Here is a 22,497-nt window from a genome sequence, read left to right as displayed (position 1 = left end):
AGAGGGATGTGATGGTCATGTGACCAAGGGGGACGTGGCTTTGGGATACCCTGTGGGGGAGAGAAAAAATAAAAGGGAGACAGAAAGTCAGCAAAGTCAGCCAGTCGTGTGTGTATCTGTTATTTGGCTGAGTGTGGGCCTGCATTGTTCCGCTCGTCCCCGCACTACACCACGGCAGACACAAGTGGGAACTGCGCTCTATATAGAAATCTGGCAAGTTACACTTAACGTTAGAAGTTACACATACCCTCAGGCAAGGTTTTGAATTTCATGTTGTCTCAAAATGTTTAGGCACCATAGGCAAAACAGCCTTTTTTAATTTTGTGAATAGTGATTATATAGAAGCGAGCAACAGTTACTGGGGGCCGAAATGTATGGTAGGTGCAGGAGCACATGGAATTCGTTGTAAAGGGTGCATTGTATGGATTTCTTTGAAAATAATGATACAGTTCTTCAAAAAAGAAGATGTGGGCAGTTAAAATAAAGACAGAGTTGAGATTGGTACGCACCGTGTGGGCCTCTCATTAACGCAGAGCAAGCGGCGCGCTGAGCATAGTGTGTCTGTGCCGCAGAGGAGTGTGTTCACTCTATAACACAGTTCTTTGAAAAAGAAGCAATCATTTTCTTAATAAGCCATATATACCTATATACACAATCTCGCTTAATAATACAGTCCACCCAACCCCTTTCCCAGTACAGAAGGCAACTGCGCAAACTAACTTTAAAAACAAATACTTACCTTTCCAGTTTCCAGTCCATGCGACGATCATCGATTGGCATGGCAGTCTTCATTTGGCTTGCCTCAGCCAGGGGGCGGTGGGTGGGTCTGCAGGCCAGGCAGCAGGAGAAACTGAGGCTTTGCTGCTGTGGCCATAGGTAGCTCAGCTCTCTGGCTTGGGCAGATAGAAAGGTCTGTGTTGTGTGGAGTGCATGCAACGTGTCCCACCCCTTAGCTTGTTGCCAGGGCACTGAGGCGAGCAGGCTCCAGATAGTCTGGGGCCCGGGGAAGTCTGACAACGCATTTATAGCACCAAAGTCAAAGTAACACCATCATCCCCGGGCCCAGGCAAGGGCCGCAGGCTGCAGCAGGGTCGCGGCACAGCACACGTTCGTTTGCCCATTCCTTTTTTGTTTAAATGCATTTGCAATGTGTTTATCTTTTTTAATGCATTTGCAAATTCTTTTGGCGGATGCTCAGAGTGGATCGCATGCCACTTCTGCAGGAGCCTGCCCCAACAGGGGGGCGTACCGGGCCCCATGGTGGAGCCGGGGGGGGCCACTGCCCCCTTTGCCACGCCCCCTGGCTCTGCCACTGCCACAGATGATGATGCTAATAGTCATGCAGAAAGCATGCAAAGAATTCGGCCTTGTCCCCTCTGAGCAAAAGAAAAACTGTTTCCTCTTTGATTTGATGCATAAACGAAGGAAAACAGTAATGACATCTCCTATTTTAGACCGTGAATGGGAGGAAAGCTTAATACTAATGAAAAAACCATTCTCAGAACCAGTGCTAAAATGGCGACTTATAAAGAAGTTCAGAGCCCCAGATGTGTTTCCAAAAAGCCTAACATCTCAACCTACTCTGAGTCGGTTGTCTCAGCGGCGGCAGGGCGGAAGTCCAACTCACAAGCCAAAAATGTGTTGTCTTGCCGGATAACGACAGCTGAAAGCAGGATGCATATCGTAAGAAGATTTTGGCTACAGTCAAGGGGGCAAATTCTCTGGCGTTAATTACCAGATATGACCGCGAGATGTAGAGCAGAATCACACCACTATTGAAGCATCTGACAGAGGAAAAGCGCAAGCAAGCCATAGAAATCCTGCAAGAGGGAGAAGAGGCATCCAATCATGCCATCAACATTGCTGTAGATATAGCAGAGACTGACTTAAAACAGATCAACAATGGGGTTGTTTTGAGAGGGCAAGCATTGTAAAAATGTACTGATTTCAGACAAGACGAGCAAACAAAAGTCTTGAACATGCCATTTGTATTTGTATTTTGTATGTTATTGAATTAATAAAGTGCCTTTAGCCAAAGTCGCTAAATAATAAAATATTATCCAAAAAACAGTACAATTCAAAATTATACAAACTTAGCATAGGTAGCAGTTACATCAGCGCAGAGAGAGAGCAAAGAATTTAGGAGACAAGAGGCGATAGAAGGTAGAGTTTAAGGTTAGTTTGGAAGATGCAAATAGATGAGGAGGAGCGAAGTGAGAGGGGAAGAGCAATTTAAGGGCCACCAACTTTTTGGGCCAAAATAAATGATGCCTTAAATGCAATACAGAGAAAGATACAGTGAGATACTTAACAACTCTAACTGTGCAGCACCCTTTTTGTTCATTCCGGGGAGCCTTCGGACGTTCAACAACTGTGGGCCGAGGGACCAAATCTTATCAAAGAGGTCCTTCCTATTCCCAGAGCTACTATCAGGGATACAGAAAGTCCTATCCATACAAACAGAAGGACTACAAGGCAGACCCAAGGAGACGTCAGGCATCAACTGCCTCAAGAGGCAGACAACAAAAACAAGCCTCTTTCCCAACGCTTGCAGGCCTTCTTTGATGAATCAGTGATGATTCCCCACAGAAACCTGGCCTTTGACCCTTCTCATGTGGCTGGGCAAAGGCAGACGCTTCCTGATCCTGTCCCTGGGGGTGGTGTTCTGTGGGAGGATCACAAGGGGGTGCAGGGGACAGGCCAGGAAAACTTGGCAACCTCCTGTCTAACTTTCCCCATAACCCCACACTTTTAATGGCTGTTTGCCAAACAGAAGAAGTCAGAAAGGATAATTTTTTGACAAAGACTACAAATCCCATAATCCTATAAATACTGGGACGAGGCCGAGGGCTGAAGAGGCATGGTGTAGCAGTACTCAGGCAATTAAGCCTGATAGCTCATAACTGAGGGAAGCTGAGAGGCTTAAAAAGCCCCCTCAGGTGCAGGCAATAGAGAAGAGCAAAACTCTGGCTGGAGTGTATGTGGCAGAACTAGAAGATGAAGGAAGAAGGCACGGTGTTGGCAATCCAGACAGAAGTGTGAGAACCGAAGGGACGCCGGGACTTTAATACAGCAGATTTCACATGCTTGTCCTGTAAGGGTCTTGTTGCCCCAAACTCTGATGTACGGAGGACTGCTTTGCCACATGTGAGCCCACTTTGCAGAGTTTGCGCAGCAGGAAGTGTGTCGGAGACTGTGGCACGAAGTTGTTCTGAACCCGAGAGTTCTGAGGAGCAAGAGCGGCTCCGTATTTACAGTAAAGGATGGAAGACGCCTTCAGCGAGGAAGGGTGTGGGTCCACAGTGCAGCCAGAAGTTGTAAAGGTTGTGCAGAACGTGGAGAAAGGAACACAGAAGCCGGTGAGTTTAACCCAGAGTTCTGTTTCCTTGCGCGAGCACTGCAGGCAACAGTATCTAGCTAAATAAGCACTTGTGTAAGAGTAGAATCGATGCAAAGTGAAATATTGAGTATTTAACAATGGAACACTTGAATTGTAACACTCACGTGTGAACAGGCATTCGATTCTCTTCACTCGCGTGAAGAGAAAGCGTTGTGAAACACGATTGTTGAACTTAAACTTGTAAAAAGCACACAACAGAGTGGACGCGTGAGCCTAATTACGATCCTAAAAGGAAGAGTGATCTCTGAGCTTTTGTTAAAGTGTTCAACAATTAATAATGTTCATAATTATTATTATTATTAATAATAATAATAATAATAAAAATAATTTCATAATAATAATCAATAATAATAATAATAATAATAATAATAATAATAAATTATATCAAGAGAAGCCAAGTGGTGTTTAAACATTGTTATTTTAAGTTGGAGAGAGCAAGAATTGCCCAAGCCAAGAGCAAACAAGACATTTCCCCTCTTAAGACTGAAACCAGCCTTTCCCAGTGACAAAGAGCAGTCTATACATTACCTTGAGCCAAAGAGAACATCAGCATTGCCTAAGACCAGTGTGTGCAAGCATTATCTGAAGCCAGGAGAGTGGCAACAACGCTTCTGGGTGATTATTCTGGCTAACTGTAGACAGAGGGAGAAAGGCGAGATTGGGGAAGGGAAACTGAAGACGGAAAATCGAGATCAAACTCCTGCCCCTCACCCTAGGCTCATCGACAGACAGCACAGCAGGAAGAACAAGCAGCGCACTTATTATTTGCACCAGAATCCAGCACACCCATGCGTGACAAATATGCTGAAAGACACCCACTTCACCAACAGTGCAACTTCCTTGCTACATTAGAATCAATGCAGCAATATCAGAATCTACAAACACAAGAATCCCTGTTTAAAGGCTTGCAAATGCCTATATGAATTAACATGGTCTAATTGCACAGTGTAAAGACATGTTTCAGGAAAATTACAGCCAAGTTCATTTCTCTCACTGAACACTAGCTGCAGATGCCTTCACCAATACTCCTCGCAAACCCACGAGCAGCCAAGGTCGCGCAGTCAGATAAGATTGCTTTCTGCAGACAAACATTTTTTAATTCTCCACGAATGCGACTAAGCCACGGCAAAGCACCAAAGCCCAGTGTGTTTTTTTTTCTTTTCTTTCTGGGAACAAAAGACATTTTTGCAAAGACTCACACACCATTTGAAACATAATTGTAACAAGAATGGCTCAGCCCTAGCCAATGAACACTGAGAGCCCAGGGACGAAAAGCTTGTTTCAGATAAAAAGTGATGGGACCAAGTTCATAATGCAACAAGTTAGAATTAGGTAATGGTGGGTGGCACAGCTAAACCAACCCACTGACGCAAAACTCTAATGTCCAATTATCAGGCTCTCTATAAGGGCTACATAGGGAACCTATTACTCAGCAGCCAATAGCAGGATGAGATAGGTTTCTGGGAGCTGTTCCAATTCTGTGATGTCAGCCTGCAATGTGTTACAAAGCTGGCTTGCAAGCCAGCCTCGGGGGAGACGGCGCCTGGACTTTTGATGTGCATGAAGCTCTGCGTGTTTGTTTTTTCTTTTTTGCTGCCCAGGAATAAATGCAGTTTAGAACATGTGGCTGCCTGCTTGGGTCTCTGTTGCATTCCTGTGGGCCAAATGGGAGGTGTTGGGGTCTCCCATAGCTGCTGCCCCCCCACAGCCCTGGTGGGGGTCCAGCTTCTCCCCAACAAAACCCTGCTACCAGTTATTGTATTTCAACATAACCTACACTAGCAAAGCCAAAAGGAAGAAGAGAGAAGTGTGTACTAAAGTCAATTCTAGGTTGTTGGTGGTTGCAGATGGACAGAAAAGGCAAAGAGGCTGCCCCTCTGAAAAGGGAAGGTTCAGAGGAAGAGTGTAGTGTTTACTTGAAGGCATTGAAGTGCCCGAAAATGAATCTTGTCACAACTTAAAAAAAGTTAAAGTCACAAAGTACTGACGCTGTGGTGGTGTATTTGGTTGTCAGGAGATTGAAGACTTCAGTAGCACAATTAAAGTTGGAATACTATGAGGCAGAGGAGTAGACCTTCATGGTGAACTTTTGTAGAGGTTGCTCAAAGTTGGAAGTACTGTGAAGCTCTCCTGACAAAGATACCTACTGTGACTCCTAATCCTGTAACGAGAGACGTACTAAGTGTTAACCAAGAACTGTGTTTCATTAACATTTGCAGAAGTTATATCTACTTTAACCTTACACAGAACTGTGGTATTTCCTCTTGGACAACTAGAAGTTATGGCAAAGCATGGGAATGACATTGATGCTATTTTGAGGAAGTGGAACGTCTTTATTTCACCTAGAAGAGAAGCTTGTCTGTTGTTTGAACTTTGGTTAACAGAACTTTACTTTAACATTGAAGGAGCCAGGAACTGAACTGAAACTGCAATACAAACATGGATTTCCTTGTTTCCTTTTTGTTGAACATTGAACTGAATAACCTTGAAATCTGGGAAAGGGGAGCTCACCCAGGTTACCAAGAGAGACTGTGAATATCATTGTTGATGTTACTATGAATTGCTATATATTTCTTTATGTATTTGATGTTTAAGTGCGAGGGCCAGATATTCTATGATAGAGTGTTTTCCTTTAGTGTTGATAGGCAGGGAAATCCTCGTCAGACTAGAGATAGTGAAGCGTTTGACAAATCATCTAAAAGTTGTCCACCTCACATTTCAGACCCATCACACCCCACAGCAATACATCTACCGCAAGTGGGAGGCAATCTACAATACCATCTGCCACAATGGAAGCAAATCACCACAGACAGGTGGGTCATAGGCATTATCAAGGAAAGACATGTACTAGAATTCAGTAAAAACCACCCCCAACCTCACGCCACAATTACAACTCCAATCGCATTTGCAAATTCTGAAAAGCGAGGTGTAAAAACTGCCAATAAAGTGATCAAACAAAAAATTACCAAACATCAACAGAACAGGGGAACATATTTCAGGTTCTTTGTGGTCTGAAAACCGGACATATCATGGAGACCAATTCTGAACATAAGAGGGCTAAACAAATATGTAAAAAATCAGAAATTCAAGATGATTATCTAACTGACATTATAAAAGCGGTGAGGGAATGTGATATCTTGGCATCTTGGGACCGCAAGGATGCATATTTACACATCCCCATTTGGAAAGTCCACATAAAAGTCTTAGGTTTTGTCATGAGAGCCCGCCATTACCAGTTCAAGGTAGTACCGTTTTGGTTAAGCTCAGCTCCAAGGACATTCACCAAGTGCCTGTCCCTGGTAGCCGAGTTTCTAAGAAGGGAGGGGTACCACGTATATCCCTACCTCGAAGACTGGTTGATACATGCACCTTCATATGCCAAAACAAGGAACGCCATACAGAGCGTGTCGCACATCCTGTCATGCCTCTTCTTTGCCATGAAACTCAGACAAGTCCTGTTTCAAGCCATTGAACAGTTTAATGTTTCTAGGGCCGCAATTCAACACAGTCAAGGGGTGCGTTGCGCAATCCCAGGAAAGGACTCTAGCAATTCCTTGTCTCTTGAAGAAATTCTGTCCAGGTGACAGTGTATCTGCCAGGACATGCATGCAGTTGCTGGAGTCCATGTCCTCCTGTATACCTCTGATTACACAGTGCAGGTCACACATGAATCCGCTACAAGAGTTTCTGGCAGATCGATGGTCACAAAGGAATGGATCCTGGAATAACAAACTGAGAGTAACATCTCAACTGGCACAAAAACTGCAATGTTGGGCGATGCCACACCACATCACAAGAGGGATGCTACTGAAAGAGCTATGTTTTTGGGAAATGTTAGTCACAGACATGTCACTCACAGGGTGGGGTGTGCACGTCAATCACCTATCCGTCAAAGGACACTGGAATGCCCGAGAGGCCAAGCTCCATATCAATGTCCTGGAATTGATGGCAGTGTCCCAAGCCCTCCGCTTGAACCAACACCTACTCAAAAACAAGGTGGTAAAAGTGTTGACGAACAATACGACAACCATGTATGATGTGCGAAAACAAGGAGGCACAAGGTCCAGAACCCTTTCAATAGAAGTACAACTCTAATGGTACTGGGCAATGTGAGGAACTCATGGTATCAAAAGGAGAGACACAAACAAGAGATGCAAGTTCAGCAGCTTTATTAATAACTGTGCAAGGGGTTGGAGACTTCCTAACTGGTGATAAATCTAAAGTGGGAGTAAACTCGACCATAAAGTAAAAGTAAAATAGTCCTAGTCAGTACAATCAAAACAAAAGGTTCTAAACCTAATGCCTGCCCTAATTGTAATACAAAATGGTGCAAGGGAAATGTACACAAAATGAAAAGGATAGTGTTCTCAAGAAAAGGATTGGGATGGCAAGAGGGTTGAAGCAATGATGAATCCCTTCACCGCTATTTTACCTTGGGACAATGGGATTCGAGGGAATAGGGACTTAGGCAGCACAGTTGTTCCCAGTGAGGCACACTCTGACTTTTTGGGGCGGGTCAACAGAATGTTCAGGCTTCTTTCATAATCAAATGTTAGTTTGGACTTTCCAAAACAAAAGGTTGCAAATGTTTTCCATAAATAGATCTTTTCATCTTGAAACAAAAACCTTAATAGTCGCAATCTTTCATAAAGGTCTCATGGATACCCTTCCCCATGCTTTCTTGGTCGAAGACCTTCGAGACGGATCTGCATGAAATTACTGAGTTGAAAAGTCAGACCACCAAAAGTCTGTTTAAAAAAAGTAATAATAATTCCCCCATTTTTTTGCATATATATGTGGGGGGAGACGCCCCACAGCCCCTCCACTTTACACCTATACATTTTTATTAACTTTACCCCCCACACATATACATATGCAAATAAATGGGGGTCAGACTTTTGGTCGTAGGACTTTTCTACTTAGGTAATTTCATCCTAACCCTTCGAGACGGCGTAGGTTTGGCTTCTGACTATGCCTGACCACTTCGACAACCGTTACCTTGACTTCCTTCCAATTCTTTCTGGTACTTGTAGTTGCAAGATTATGGACTTCTCTCTATTGGGCTCAAGCCACTCATAATATTGCTAGTTTCCCTTAGTCGGGCTCAGTTCTCATATCCTTCACATCAGCCTCCCTCAGTCGGGCTCAGGCCTTCAATACCTTTTCCACAGTTCACACAAGCCTCCCTCAGTTGGACTTAGGCTTGATATGCATTTCTCCAGCTCACACAAGCTCCCCTCGATCGGGGCAAGCTTCAATCCATGTTATTTTCTATTTCCAACAATACCTTTTGCCTCAGGAGTTTGAATAGTCAGCCATGTTACTGCAGATACTTTCGAATGTGCTGTATCCAACAGCAGGACCACTCTGTATACATTGTATCGCACTGTCTCTTTAAAGCATCGATCTTTCTTTACTCGCGGTCGTCGTATTACGCGCAACCTTGTTTTGATACAGTTACTTTCAAGCAAAACCAACCAGGCCTTTGTTCTTCTCTTTTGTTAACTCACCGGCTGTGTTTTAATATTGTTTGTGTTTCCGAGTTCAAGGTTCCTTAACAAATAGCTTTATCAAACCTCCCCAATTCAATCATTCACCAGGATGGAAGCAGGCTTCTCATCAAGGTTCCCCAGAAGGACGACTTCCAGCTCGGGTTATCAGCTGCTTGTTGCAAGTGCAGTTCTTTTGCTGGCTTTCTTGAGACTTCTCCACAGCTCGTAGTCCTCTAACTTTCTGCCCTCCAATCTCGCATTCGCAGGAGCTCCTGAAGTCGGTCCCTTCTCACTCTCAGCCTCTCTCAGAGTGTACCTGCGCGCTCTGCCTTTTATCCCAGGTTGGGAAGTTAACAGGTTTTAAGTGTGGGTGATATGAAAGATAGGCCTCATAACCAGGACAGAGCCATTGAAAAGAGTCAGAGGTAATCTTCATGACTCTGTTCCTGATCTTCCTCTGCGAAGTAGTACTGATAGATTAGTAAGGGTGAGGATCATGGGAGTTGTAGTGTCCTACAAAGTAGTTTGGGATAGGAGAAGGGAAGGTGTTGGGAAAAGGGGGTTACCATGTCCCGCTAGTGGATGTTCCACCCCTACTCCCCGAGGACCACTTACCCAGGTGATCCTCCCTCTCTTGTCCACCCCCAGGGTCGGGATCCAAAAGCGATGGCCCTCCCCTGACCACCTGAGCAACAGATCCCTGGGGTTTAGGTAGTGAAACCCTCCCTAGTTTTTCACAGAAACCTAAAACTGCATAGAGCTCCAAGCATTTCATCAGCCGGGAAAACAGAACGTGGAAGCAGATCAGCTCAGCAGAGCCGGCAAACAGTCACACCAGTGGCAGCTGGCGAGCAACAAACTCGACGAGATCTTCGCAAAGTGGGGAACACCTCCCATCAACCTATTTGCCACATGGGAGAGCAACAAATGTCTCCAGTTCGCCAGCAGGTACCCACACAACCAATCGCTGGGAGACATATATGCAATTTTGTGGGAAAGGATGTTTGCGTAAGCATGCGTAAGCATTCCCACCAATTCTGGTGATGCGCAGGGTCCTGCAGATTATGATCACAATGTACAAATGCACAATCAATCTGATAGCACCAGTGTGGCCAAGACAGTCTTGGTTCTCCGACCACAAGAACACACAATTCCTGTGGGGCAGGATCCTGACTTGCTCTCAGTGGGCAACCAACAAGTTCTGCACCACGACCCAGGATCACTCAACTTAAAGGCCCGGCTCCTGACTTTGGAGAATTCAGCCACGCCCTGATTTTGCAAGAATGCAGGAACATTCTGAAGGCAGCCAGAGCAGAATCTACAAACAAATCATATGGATACAACTGGGACTGCTCCTGCAAGTGATGTACTCAACAACAATCAGACACACTCAATATAACCCCTCATGAGCTCCTGCCATATTTGCTGAAATTAGCCAAAGATGGCCTTTGACATGCATCCATTAAAGTACACTTGGCAGCAATTTCAAGATATAACAGAAAAGAAAAAGGATCTCCCCTACTGGGAGCTTGCATAGTTAAACATTTCATGAGGGGGATTTTTCGCACTTATCCGCCACAAAACAAAGCACCTCCATAGGTAGCCTGAATACAGTCCTGGCAGCACTAATGAAACCACCATTAAAGCCAATGGCTAAAACGGACATAAAATATGTGTCGTGGAAGACAGCATTCCTGGTAATGGTCACATCATTCAGACAAGTATCAGAGATACATGCTTTATCTGTCAAACAACTGTACCTATGTTTTGATGCAAACAAAGTTGTGCTGAAACCAAATCCTAGCTTCATCCCTAAAGTACTATCGGAAATCCAGCTGCAAGCGGAACTAACACTACCAGTGTTCTTTGCAAAAACCCACTACTCCATTCACTGGATCTTCGGAGAGTTTTAAAGTTTTATATAGACAGGACTAAAGCTTTCCGGCGAACATCGCAGCTGTTTGTAGCTTTTGGAGCCTCTAACAAGGGTCGACCCATTTCCAAACAGGGAATTGCAAGATGGGTTACCTCGACAATAACAACTGCACATACACAGTCCAACAGGCCCCTGCAAGGGCCCGTTCACAAGCATTCTACCAGAGCAGTAGGTTTGTCTGCAGCGTTATGGGTAGGGATTCCCCTGTCAGACATCTGCTGTGCAGCAACCTGAGCCGTGTCAAACATCTTTGTGAAGCATTACTGCATGGAGGGACAAGGGCAAGAGGAGGCAAGGGTCGAAAGAGAAGCCGTCCTGCAACACCTGTTTCAATAAGGTATGCCTTTTTCCCTTATCACCTCCAATTTATTAATGTATACTATTATGTATTCTATTCAAAGCATGTGAATCATTGAAAGATCCAATGCTGGAGAAGGAGTATGTTGCTTACCTGTTCTCCTGTTCTCCAGCATTGGTATCTTTCATGGGTTCACATGCGCACAACAACCACCCCGTAGGGAGTAAGTCTATAATACACTAACTCTCATCTCTCTGGAGTTAGAATCTGAAGATGGCCTCCTGGGTGGAGCTTGGCCGGGGCAGAATACACCCAAAAGGACAGTGATGGGCTACTAAAGTGAGCCTAAAATGTTTTACTGTAAGTCATAATACTAAAGGTTACCGAGGATTCCCAGCCTGTTGACTGGTTATATTCAAAGCATGTGAATTCATGAAAGGTACCAATGCTGGAGAACAGGAGTTACAGCTATGCAACATACTTCCTCCCTCAGCCCAGATCATAGTTCACAAGTAGGGGGAAGGATTCAACAATTCTTACCATCATAGGCCAATATCTCGAAGGATTCTGTGATGGGCAGATGGTTTTGATTACCTCTCCTCATCAACCCTCTTCTCCGCCCTCCTCTTTATCACAAGGATATGTTATGTTATGTTGATTTATACCGTGCACCACCACTACCCAAGGGCAGTCTCCAGGCGCTCACGTGGCTCTGCAAGAAAGAGGACGGGGTTGGTTAGTGAGGTTATAGTGGTAGGATAGGCCAAGAACCAGGAGTAACTGGCATCTATGTGTGTTGGCTTACATATGGTTGGTTGTGTGCACTGGCTTGTATGCGTACGGGTAATGTCCAATTCCTGGGTTGTTGCTATGTGACTGTTTGTTATGTTGTGGTATGTCTGTGTTTTATGTGTAGGTTGCTGGTATTTAGGGTTGTGTGCACTGGTTTGTTGTGTATGTATGGGTAAGGTCCAGTGTCTATGTTTGTTTGTTGTAAGTGTGTATTACTAGCATTGGGTGTGTGCTAGGGTATAGGATGGCTAGCCCAGGGGGTGTGTATGGTTTTTGGGTGGTGTATTTGAGGAAGAAGAAGCAGGGTGGTTAGTACATTGGCTACTCGCTAAATTCTTCTATGTAGCTAATCTCCACAATCCTAGCTGTTGGGACGCGTGGCTAAATTTCACAATCTATCTGAATGTGTTACATGGTTAATCTTCACAATTTTATCTAAATGTGACACATGGCTAAACTTCACAATTCTATCTAAATGTGAGGATGGCTAACCTTCACAGTTCTATCTAAATGTGACGCATGGTTAATCTTCTCAATTCTATCTAAATGTGACGCATGCCTAAACTTCACTTCACAATTCTATCTAATTGTGATTCATGGATAATCTTCTCAATTCTATCTAAATGTTACGCATGACTGAACTTCATTTCACTATGCATCTAAGTGTGACACATGTCTAATCTTCACAATTCTATCTAAATGTGACGCATGGCTAATCTTCACAATTCTATCTAAATGTTACGCATTGGCTAAACTTCACTTCAATGGATTGCCATACTCCCGCAGATTCATCATCTTGATAGATATCCATCTTGCAGCTCTGCTGCTTGGAGACTTTTCGCCAGGGGGCGTAATGGACCTCGACTCAACCGTTGATCACCGAACCATCTTGCCTGGCTCTCGATCGTCAGCTCCAGAAGTGACGTCAGGCATTGTATATATAGCACATCACTACGGGCCATGCTTCAGTTCCTTTTTTCTGTGCGCTTGCACACTGCATCGGGAACATGACTTTGAGTTTTCTTTATATTTTTAAAATTAATTGTCATTTCCTCAGAAAACATCAATGCAATGTCATTTCACCGGAGACCAGGCTTCAAGCGATGCAGCGATTGCGAGGTCAAAATGTCCATAATTGAGCACCACGACGTGTCTCTCTGGTGTCAACTTTTTTATCACGACATGGAGGCCTGCGCGCCATGCTCTAAAATGCAGCCAAAATCCCTCAGGAGCTGGCCTTGGGTTGACCACCTGCAAAGTCTTCGGCACAGTCACTTGTCCGGTGTTCTGAGACCGAGTCTGAGGATTCCACCCCGAGAAGGGGAAAGAAAAACATTGCAAAAAAGACCAAGAAATGGTCCCATTCCAGGAGCCATTACTCGTAGTCTTCCTTGTGGAAGAAGAAGCAGCACCACCGTCATCGGCGCAAGTCCAGCTCGTCGTTGACCTGGCCACTCGGGAAAATTGGGAACGTTTTAAAACTTCCATGCTTGAAATGTTAAGACAGCAAGCTGCTTTAGGTGCCGCTCTGGCCCCTGACCAGTAAGCTTTGGTGGCAAAAGCGGTGCTTCCGAACCACAAGCCAGCCCTCCATCGATGCCGTTGACATTGAAAATGCCTTTGGGCGCCACGCCTGTTAGGCATAAATCGGCAGAAGGCCGAGGTCCATGCCGTCCATCGGTCGTCCCAGCGTACCTTTTCGCCGGACAACCATCGGCATCGAAAGCCGGCTTGGCTTTGAAAACCTATTTCATCGGCGGTCAAGCCCTCGCCGCCGGTAATAGGTGATAGATCGTTTCTGCCTCTGTCAAGAGCGTTTTTTTTTTACTTGATGCAGTCCATTTTCGGAATCAATGATCCAGATGATCCAGTCAACCCCGTTTTCACAGGAGCTGGCGTTGTCGAATATTTCGACAACCAGCCCGAGTTGTTGGCCCGGGCTCAAGGTCTACAGGACGCTAATGGCCTAGATACTTCCCCAGACCTTCACTTGCAGCAAAACCAGCCCTATACTCATGCTAATGTCAAGGTTAGGGCTCAGGTTGACAGGGCTGTGGACACCGTTGGGATGAAGTCATCTACCGCACCCCTTCAAGAGTATGAGTTCACTGATAACTTGGACGAGGGTCGCACAGTTGAGCATAACATGATATTTAACCCAGCCATTGTGGACCCTTTATCCTCCTTATGGTAGCACCCTTGCACTATTGCCCCTGTAAACGCCAATTTTACAGGCAAGTATAGCCGGCAAGAGGAGACCCTTCTTTCCTCGCCACACACCCTTCCCCGGAAGGGCTGGTCATACAGGCTGCCGCTATTTCCACCAGACCAGCCGCTACCTGCGGACAGAGAGGGAAAGAAATCAGACACATTGGCCAAAAAGGTGTTCACCTCTGGCAGTATGGCGCTCAAAGCCACAAACATAACCTGCAGATTCGCAAAATACTCCTTCACCTTCTGGAAAGCTGTGGAACATGCTGCTGTATACATCCCTGAGGGTGCCATGCGGGACAGATTTTTACAGCTGGTGGAGGATGGGAAGGAGGTAGCCAAGCAGTCATTGCAAACGGGCCTGGACGTAGCAGATGTGTTGACCGATCCATGGGTACAGCAGTGGTAATGAGACGGCAGGCCTACCTGAAAACTTCTGGCTTGTCCCCGAATGTTCAGAACAGACTGCTAGACATGCCCTTTGAGAGAGACCTGCTTTTTGATCAGAAAGCTGACGAGTCCTTGGAAAAGTTTAAAGAATCCAAGTTGGCTGCTAAATCACTAGACCTAGCTGCACAGCCGGCCAAACCTGCTTTCAGCTTTGCCTCCAGAGGCAGGGGCTATACGTGTTACATACCGTATGGCAGGAAGGTGCAGCTCCCGCAAGCCAGGCAGGGGCAGAGGCGCTTCTCACATCCCCGGAAGGGGCAGAGGGACTTCTAGAGGCCAACAAGCAGCAACAGTGGAGGGGGCGCCCGCACCCTCTAAGCCGCTTTGATTTCCATTCCCACGATGCACCGGTTGGTGAACTCTTGGCAGAGAATTGGACCCAGTGGCAGGAGATAACCTCGGATGCCTGAGCCCTGCAGTTGATTCAGTGGGGTTATTGTTTTCCCTTTATAAAAAGACCACCGGACAGACCCCAACACCTCAATTCAACCGAGACAAGAGCTCCAGGAAGAACTGAGAGCCCTGTTGTCAAAGGGTGCCGTGGAAGAGGTACCTCCTGAACAGAGAGGATTGGTCTGGTATTCCCGGTATTTCCTAGTACCCAAAAAGGGGGAAGGCCTCCATCCCTTTCTGGATCTCAGGGCCCTAGACAAGTTCCTGAGGAAAGGCAAATCAGGATGGTGACGTTGAGAGAATTTCTCCACGCTCTCGAATTTCAGGACTGGTTGATGTCAATGGACCTGCAAGACACTTATTTCCATGTGCCAATACACCCTCCTGTATTTTTCTAGTGCCAGAAGCCATGCTGCGCATGAGATCCCTTCAAGGGCTCCTGAGGGACCAGTGGTCTCAGTATCTGGGAGCACTCACGGATCAAGTCTCAGTGTGCAGCCGGTTAGTACGCAAATTCGGCTGGTGGCGCATGCGCAGCAATCTCATGGCGGGGGAACCCTTCTGGCCTCCTTGGCCTCAGGTCAGGGTGGTCACAAATGCATCTCTGAAGGGTTGGGGTGTCCACTGCGAGGATTTGCAGCTGAGCGGCCTCTGGTCTCCATCTGTAACATGTAGGAGCGTAGGAGCGTAAGTGGCCTGCATACCCTCGTGATCTGCAAATACTGGATAAATTGGAATTTCCCCTGTCATCAAAAGAGAGAAAAATTGAATTAATGTAACGCAGGTCACTATACTATGGCTCTTCCTCTCCCACCCTGCTGAGTGTCCTTATAGTATTTCAATGCCCTGTTCCCCTTCTCACCTGTGCTTTTTTGCTAGGGAGCTCTCCGTCCTGCTTTTGTGCAGGGGTGCGTTGATAATTTGACACAAGGATACTCCAGACTGGAGAGCGTTCAAAAGTCTCAAGGAGGTAAGTGTCTTGATGCTTGGGGCCTTTGATGTAATCAGGTGGCTTTTGAAGCTTCTGAGGGAAAAGTATTAACTGGAAAGATGGCTTCTCTTGATGAATGTCTAAAATCTCTCTCTTTCTTTTGCAGGTTCAATGAGGAAAGAAACCAACTTGAGGAAACATGGGTGTTGTCGAAGAAAAAACATGAAGTCTTCTCTTGAGGTAAGCTTGCGCGTGTATTGGAAAGGGCATGAAGTGATACTTGCCTTCGTGACCAAGCTGGAGATCCTCTCTCTGAGGCCAAGCTTTGGAATGCTCAGAAAAGTTTGTTGGTGCTTAGGGTAAGTAAGTGCATAGTTTATCTTCAATCCCAACTAATGTTTAAAGGTTTTTCTTTAACTGAAATATCTTGTCTTGCAGGTTTATCAGAGGTTGAAGGATCCATGGTGAAGCTGCGGCTGAGGAAGAAAGTAGCGGACTGAACTGCGGAACTCGGTGGAAGATTCCACCTGCTGGAGGACTGCTACTGCAGAAATTCTCGTCAGGTACGTTAATGTTACGCTCACCTGGTATCCACGGGGACGCCTGTATGCCCTGGTTGCCGGATTCCCCCCAGATGTACTCAATTCGGGATGATGTCTTCTATGGCTGGTTGGCCTGAAAACACAGGAGGATTGGACCTAGGCACAGATTTCGTTTCCTCCCACCAGCCCCTTGGACTCGACCTGATGGCCGCATGCTCACCTTGTTATTATGTCTGGCGTGCTCTCCGTCCTGCTTTCTGCGCAGGGGCGCATAGTTCCTGCGGGTTGAAGCGACCGAGTTAACTTCACTGGTGCCAACCCATTCAAGTGCCTTTAAAGAGGTAAGTTCGATTATTGCAGTCTCTGAGGGCCTTTGCTTTTCTTTTAGGCTATTAATGTCTTTCCCTGATTGTTTTTCCCTTAGGTATGCAGAGGTTCACTGGCTGCGCTGCTTGGGTTCGGCTCCTGCCGGGATTTATGGACGCGGAGCGTATGAAGAAAGGTAGGTTCAGCGGGAAGTGTGGAGCGCTAATGTCTTTTTGGGCTAACCTGTATTCTTTATTCCTTTTCAGGTTACGATGGTCTTTCTGGGCGTGCAGTGATTTCCGGAGCGGAACCGGCCGAGATATGCCCAGCCAGGTGAGGAGATTTCAGTTGCTACTGTGATTGCCGTGAGTAACCTGTTTAACGTTGTCCCTTTTTCTCTCCTCTCCAGGTGCTTCGTTCCGGTGCGATGTCCTGAAGATGCTGCCAACGGGATGGAAGACCGCAAGCAGCTGGGAGCGAAGGATGGAAGACTGCAGGGAAGCTGGAATTGCTAATGATGTTCTTTTGTCTCCTCTGCAGGTCCGCGATTCCAGGAACGCTGGGTGCTGGTCTCGGAACACAGTGAGCGTTACGCTGCTGGCTGCAGAATAACGCGAAGCACGTTCTTTAGCTTGGGTGTGGTTTATATAGCCTACCCTGTAAAGTAGTCCAGGTAAAGTAGTCCGGGCTACCACACCCCAAAACACTGCACCGCACAGTCTGGTTCTTAGGGACTAGACTGTGTGGGTGTCTCCATGTTGGCTGCAGGCCTCCACATAAAAAGTAGTCCCTTCAAGTCCCATTCCAAATATGAGCCTGGCGCCAAAGGTGCTAGGACTGACTCCAGGAGAGTCCCAGGTGAAAATGCAAGGCCCTTGTGGCCCCAAATGAACCCCCGAGCCCTAACCCTACCTGGCATGTGACAATGCCAGTGGGGTTCTGGGTCACGGGTCATGACAGTTAAATCTTTGGTCTGTGGATTTTCTGTTTACTCCATAAGTCCATAACATGACTTTTCTGTTGTCTTTACAGGTCTGTGAGCACGCTGCCGGTGAGCATTTCACCGCTGTCAGCGGAACTAACGCGAATCGCGTGTTACTGAACGGGCGGGGCTTATATAGTCCTCCATGCCCAACTACTAGTCCTCTATTGCTACTCAGTCTGTGACCTGCAAGGCAGCCATCTTAAGGGAATTAGTTAACCATTAGATCTCTATGGGACCCCACTGTGAATCTGATACTGAGGATTGTGAAGAATGCCTGGTACGCCATGCTAGTACCCATCTAGCCCCCACAGATCTGCACAAAGAACCCTTGCTAGCCTGCATACCTGGTCCCAAACCTTCCACCCTGGAGGTGATCATGACACCATCAGAAGCCAGGTGGCACATCAACAGGCCGGAGTTGCGGGCCATCGGTTAGCCCTGAGGGCTTATGCCCCGTTTCTCAAAGGAAAGCATGTTCTCATCCTGACAGACAACACGGTGGCCAGGCACTATCTCAACGAGCACAGTGGTGTGCACTCCCGCTCCCTCTCCACAGGTTTGTGATACAGCTGTGGTTCTGGTTAAGGGAGAACCAAATCTCGGTCTCTGCAGTTCCTCTTGCGGGGACAGAGAACACCTTGGCGGATGCTCTGAGCAGGCAGAGCACAGTCTCACATGAGTGGGAAGTGTGTCAGGAAGACCTAGAGGTTTTTTTGTTTCTCTCTGGGGTACCCCAGCAGTGGATCTGTTTTCCACAGAGTCCAACAGGGATTGCGAACAGTTTTGCTCAAGGGAACTCCCAGTGAATGGTGCACTGGGGGATGTGTTTCTGGTGGATTGGACCTTCCCTCTCCACTACGCCTTCCCCCCTATTCCTGTCATCCTTTGGGTTCTCAGAAGGTTGAAGAGATTTCGAGCAACCGTGATCTTGATTTCCCCAGATTGGGCAAGGAGGACATGGTACTTCCGATCTCTTGGATCTGACCATCTGTCCGCCTCACCAGTTGCCTCAGCCTCTGGATCTCCTGACCCACTCAGAGGGTTGAGTGCTTCACCTGACCCCGAATTCCCTCAACCTACATGCGTGGCTCTTGAGAGGATGAAGTATGATGACTGGGACCTCTCAGATTGAGGTACTTGAAGTGTTGTTGGCTGCATGCAGACCTTCTACAAGATCTCTGTACGCGTGCAGGTGGTGAAGATTTGAGGCGTGATGCGGGGAACGCGGGATTGACCCTATCTCTTGCCCCACCACCACAGTGATGGAGTTCCTTCTCTCACTGGCCTCATCAGGCCTTCAGGTTACAACAGTTAAAGTGTATTTGGTGGCCCTGTCTGTTTTCAAGAGGTCCGCAGACCAAGGTTCCTTCTTTACTATTCCGGTCATGGCCCAATTCCTGAAGGGCCTTCTCACTAGATTTCTGCCAACCCCATATGTCGTCCCAGATTGGTATCTTAATCTGGTTTTGACCTACTTGATGGCAGCTCCGTTTGAGCCGATGCACTCATGTTCTTTACGGCTGTTATCACTTAAGACAGCCTTCTCGGTTGTAATCACATCTGCCAGGAGGGTTAGCGAGCTGCAAGCTTGGTGCTGCAAACCTCCTTTTCTAAGGTTCTTTCGTGAGAAAGTGTCTCTCAAAGTTAGGCCCGGCTTCCTTCCTAAGGTGGTGTCTGAGTTTCACCTGTCCCAGTCTATCAATTTGACTGTCTTTTACCCTCCTCAACATCCCTCGAAAGAGGAAGAGCGGTTCCACCGACTTGACCCCAAGAGAGCGTTAAGCTTCTATGTTGCTCGCACATCCGAGTTTCGGAAGTTGTTCGTGGTCCATTCTTTGTCTGGAATAGGTCTTGCCATAACCAAACAAACCCTGTCACATTGGATTATTTTGTGCATATCCGAGTGTTACCAATCGGTCGGCAGGGAGCTTCCAGCGGGCATCAGTGCTCACTCATCCAGAGGGGTTTCAGCCTCCACAGCCCTACAAAGAGGGGTTTCCGTTATGGACAAATGTTGGTCAGCCACTTGGTCATCCTTACATACACTTTGTCATCCTTACATCCTTACATACATTCACCCAGCACTATGCCTTGGATGTTGCACGGGGAGCTGATGCACTTTTTGGTAGGGCGTTTCTACAGAATCTATTTCTTTAAAACCTTCTGCCCTCCTCCGGTATTCTAACTGCTTGGGGTGTCTATCAGGATGAGGAATCTGTGGTAGAAAGGCAATCCATTGAAAGAGAAATTACTCACTGTAATGATCTTTCAAATGGATTGGGTCCTACCACGCATTTCTCGTCTTTGATATTTGATTTCCAGCTTCAGCTGCTTCAGAATGTTTTTTTCGGCAGAGTGCACTGTTCGTCGACTCGATGTGCCTCAAGGGACTCCCTCCTGAGGATGATGTCATCGAAGGCATATATAGCTCGAGCAGCGCCCGTTGGCTTCAGTTCCCTTTTTTCCTCCAAATGCTATTGCTTTGAGAAATACGGCGCGCTTCTTCACTTTGTGACAAATCTTCTTTACTTCTAGAAATCGAGAAAAAATGTAATCTTCGTCAACACCGACAACCCCGAAGATCGGGTTCAAAAAGTGTTGTGATTGTGGGTCAAAAATGTCATTGATCGATCCACTTTGTATGTGCTTGTGGTGCCTCGGAGTAGACCGTAAAACCTCAGTCGATGACAGGAAAGGCCTTGAAAGAATGAAAGGAGAAGTTGACGGTAGGTCAAAACCCCAAATCTCCTACCCCGACCAGAAAACCTTCGACCGTCGAGTCGAGAGGTAAATTTCCTCGGAGGAAGAAGGTTAGGCGGTCGAGATCGAAGAGTGGTTTCCCCCACTCCTCTTCGTCGTCGAAGAAGTCTAAGAAGAGGCACCATAGGTCGCCTTCTTCGACTTCATCGTTGGATGCTTCCACTGAGAGGGTATCTTGCCTAACTAAAAAACCTACTCCGGCCGAGTGGGAGGCCTCCAGAGCAGATATGCTCAAAATATTTGAAAAACAAAAGCCTCCAAGCCATGCTCCTACTGCGCCTTCGAAAGAAGCCGGGAAGGAAAGGGCTCGACCTAAATCACGTGCGACCTCGAGACAGGGACGAAGGAATGATCCTCATCAGGAGCCATTGAGACCTCGATCCGATGACGTAATATCGAAGGATCAGTTGAACCGAAAGCACAAGCATAAGTCGAGGTCGTCGACACCTTCGACGCCGGTGGCGCTTTCAACGCCAGCCAAACTCTCGACGTCGGCTTTGACGACGAAGGCATCGACGCCAGCTGCGCCCTCATTGCCAGCTGCACCATCGACGTTGAGTGCCCCACCAAAGCCTATGGCGCCAATAACAAAATGTATACAGCTCTCCCGGCGTCAAATACATTTTTCATAAAACCCCTCATACCTGAGAAGACCTATGTGCCTCTACCAAGGAAAGACTATTTTAAGTCCCTTACTTCTATATATGAGGAGAATGAGCCCTCAGATAATGAGGCTCCATTTGGCCTCCAATTTGGTACGCCAAATGTACCAGAAAGTTTTATATCAGAGGAGTCAAGGTTGAGGGACCTCTATGACAACCTGCAGACTGCTAGTGGGGTAGACACCTCACCTGAGTTGGAGTTTGGGAGACCAGAGGCTGGGGAGCATGCTGATGCGTCTTACATACAACTTATGTCTAAGGTAGTAGACTACATGGGGTGGAGTAGGCCTCCATTGCCATTCGAACAGGATGATCTGACAGACATTCTGGATAAGGGTCCTCAGTCAGATCTCATATTACTGTTTCACATTGCTCTGCAAAAAAGGGTTGCAACGAATTGGGAAACACCAGAAACCAATCTGGCTGTAAATAAAAACTTGACCAAGAAGTACCACCCTTCCAGTAGTGACCCTGACTACCTGCAAAACACCCCACTCCAGAGAGTCTGATGGTACAGGCGCTACTGCAACATCTAAGCAAGCGGCTTACCCTACCATCCCTCCAGATAGGGGTGACAAAAGATTTGATGGATGGGCAAGGAAGGTATTTTCTGCCGGGTGTATGGCACTCAAATCTGCCGACACCACATGTGCCCTAGCAAAATTTACGTTCACTCTATGGGACTGCATTTCCATGGCAGCGGAGCACATCCCCGAAGGGGGATAAAAGAGACGAGTTCTTAACCATAGTTAGAGATGGCAAAAAAGCCATGTGTGAATCTCTTCAGTCAGGTCTGGATTCTGCTGACAGCATCAGCAGAGGCATGGCTACTAGCACCGTTATGTGCAGATTTGCATGGTTGAGGAAGTCGGGTTTTGCACCGGATGTGCAATCCAGATATCTCAACATGCCCTTTGACGGGTATCTTTTGCCAACAAGGCTGACAAGAGTCTTGAGAAGTTGCAGACCTCGAAGGCGGCAGCCAAATCTTTTTTTATTTTTTTACATCTGTTTTTATTAAAATTTTGCAACAATAAACCAACTACCACTTACTCTTAGTGGTCATGTCCCAAACCCTTATCCCACCTTCCCTCCCACCTCGAACCGTAGTACAAGGTGCAATAATAAGTAGTTATGGTGTACAGTTACAAACATGGCAGAAGCAGAGCAGTATAGCATTTTTAAGCAAGCACAATAGTGTATATGTGACACTGGGATATCTGTTAGTTCATGAGTTCTATGCATCAGGGTAGTCTTGAGATTCTCCATGGGGGTGTTCGGTATATTTTCTCAGAAGCCGAAGGCTAGTCCCCTACTCCATACTATTTATGGAGCGGAG

Source organism: Ambystoma mexicanum, chromosome 13 (assembly GCF_040938575.1).
Source record: "Ambystoma mexicanum isolate Mex_15411 chromosome 13, UKY_AmexF1_1, whole genome shotgun sequence".
NCBI classification, from domain to species: domain Eukaryota; kingdom Metazoa; phylum Chordata; class Amphibia; order Caudata; family Ambystomatidae; genus Ambystoma; species Ambystoma mexicanum.
The sequence above is the reverse complement of the archived record's forward strand: the minus strand, read 5'-3'. Positions refer to the sequence as shown.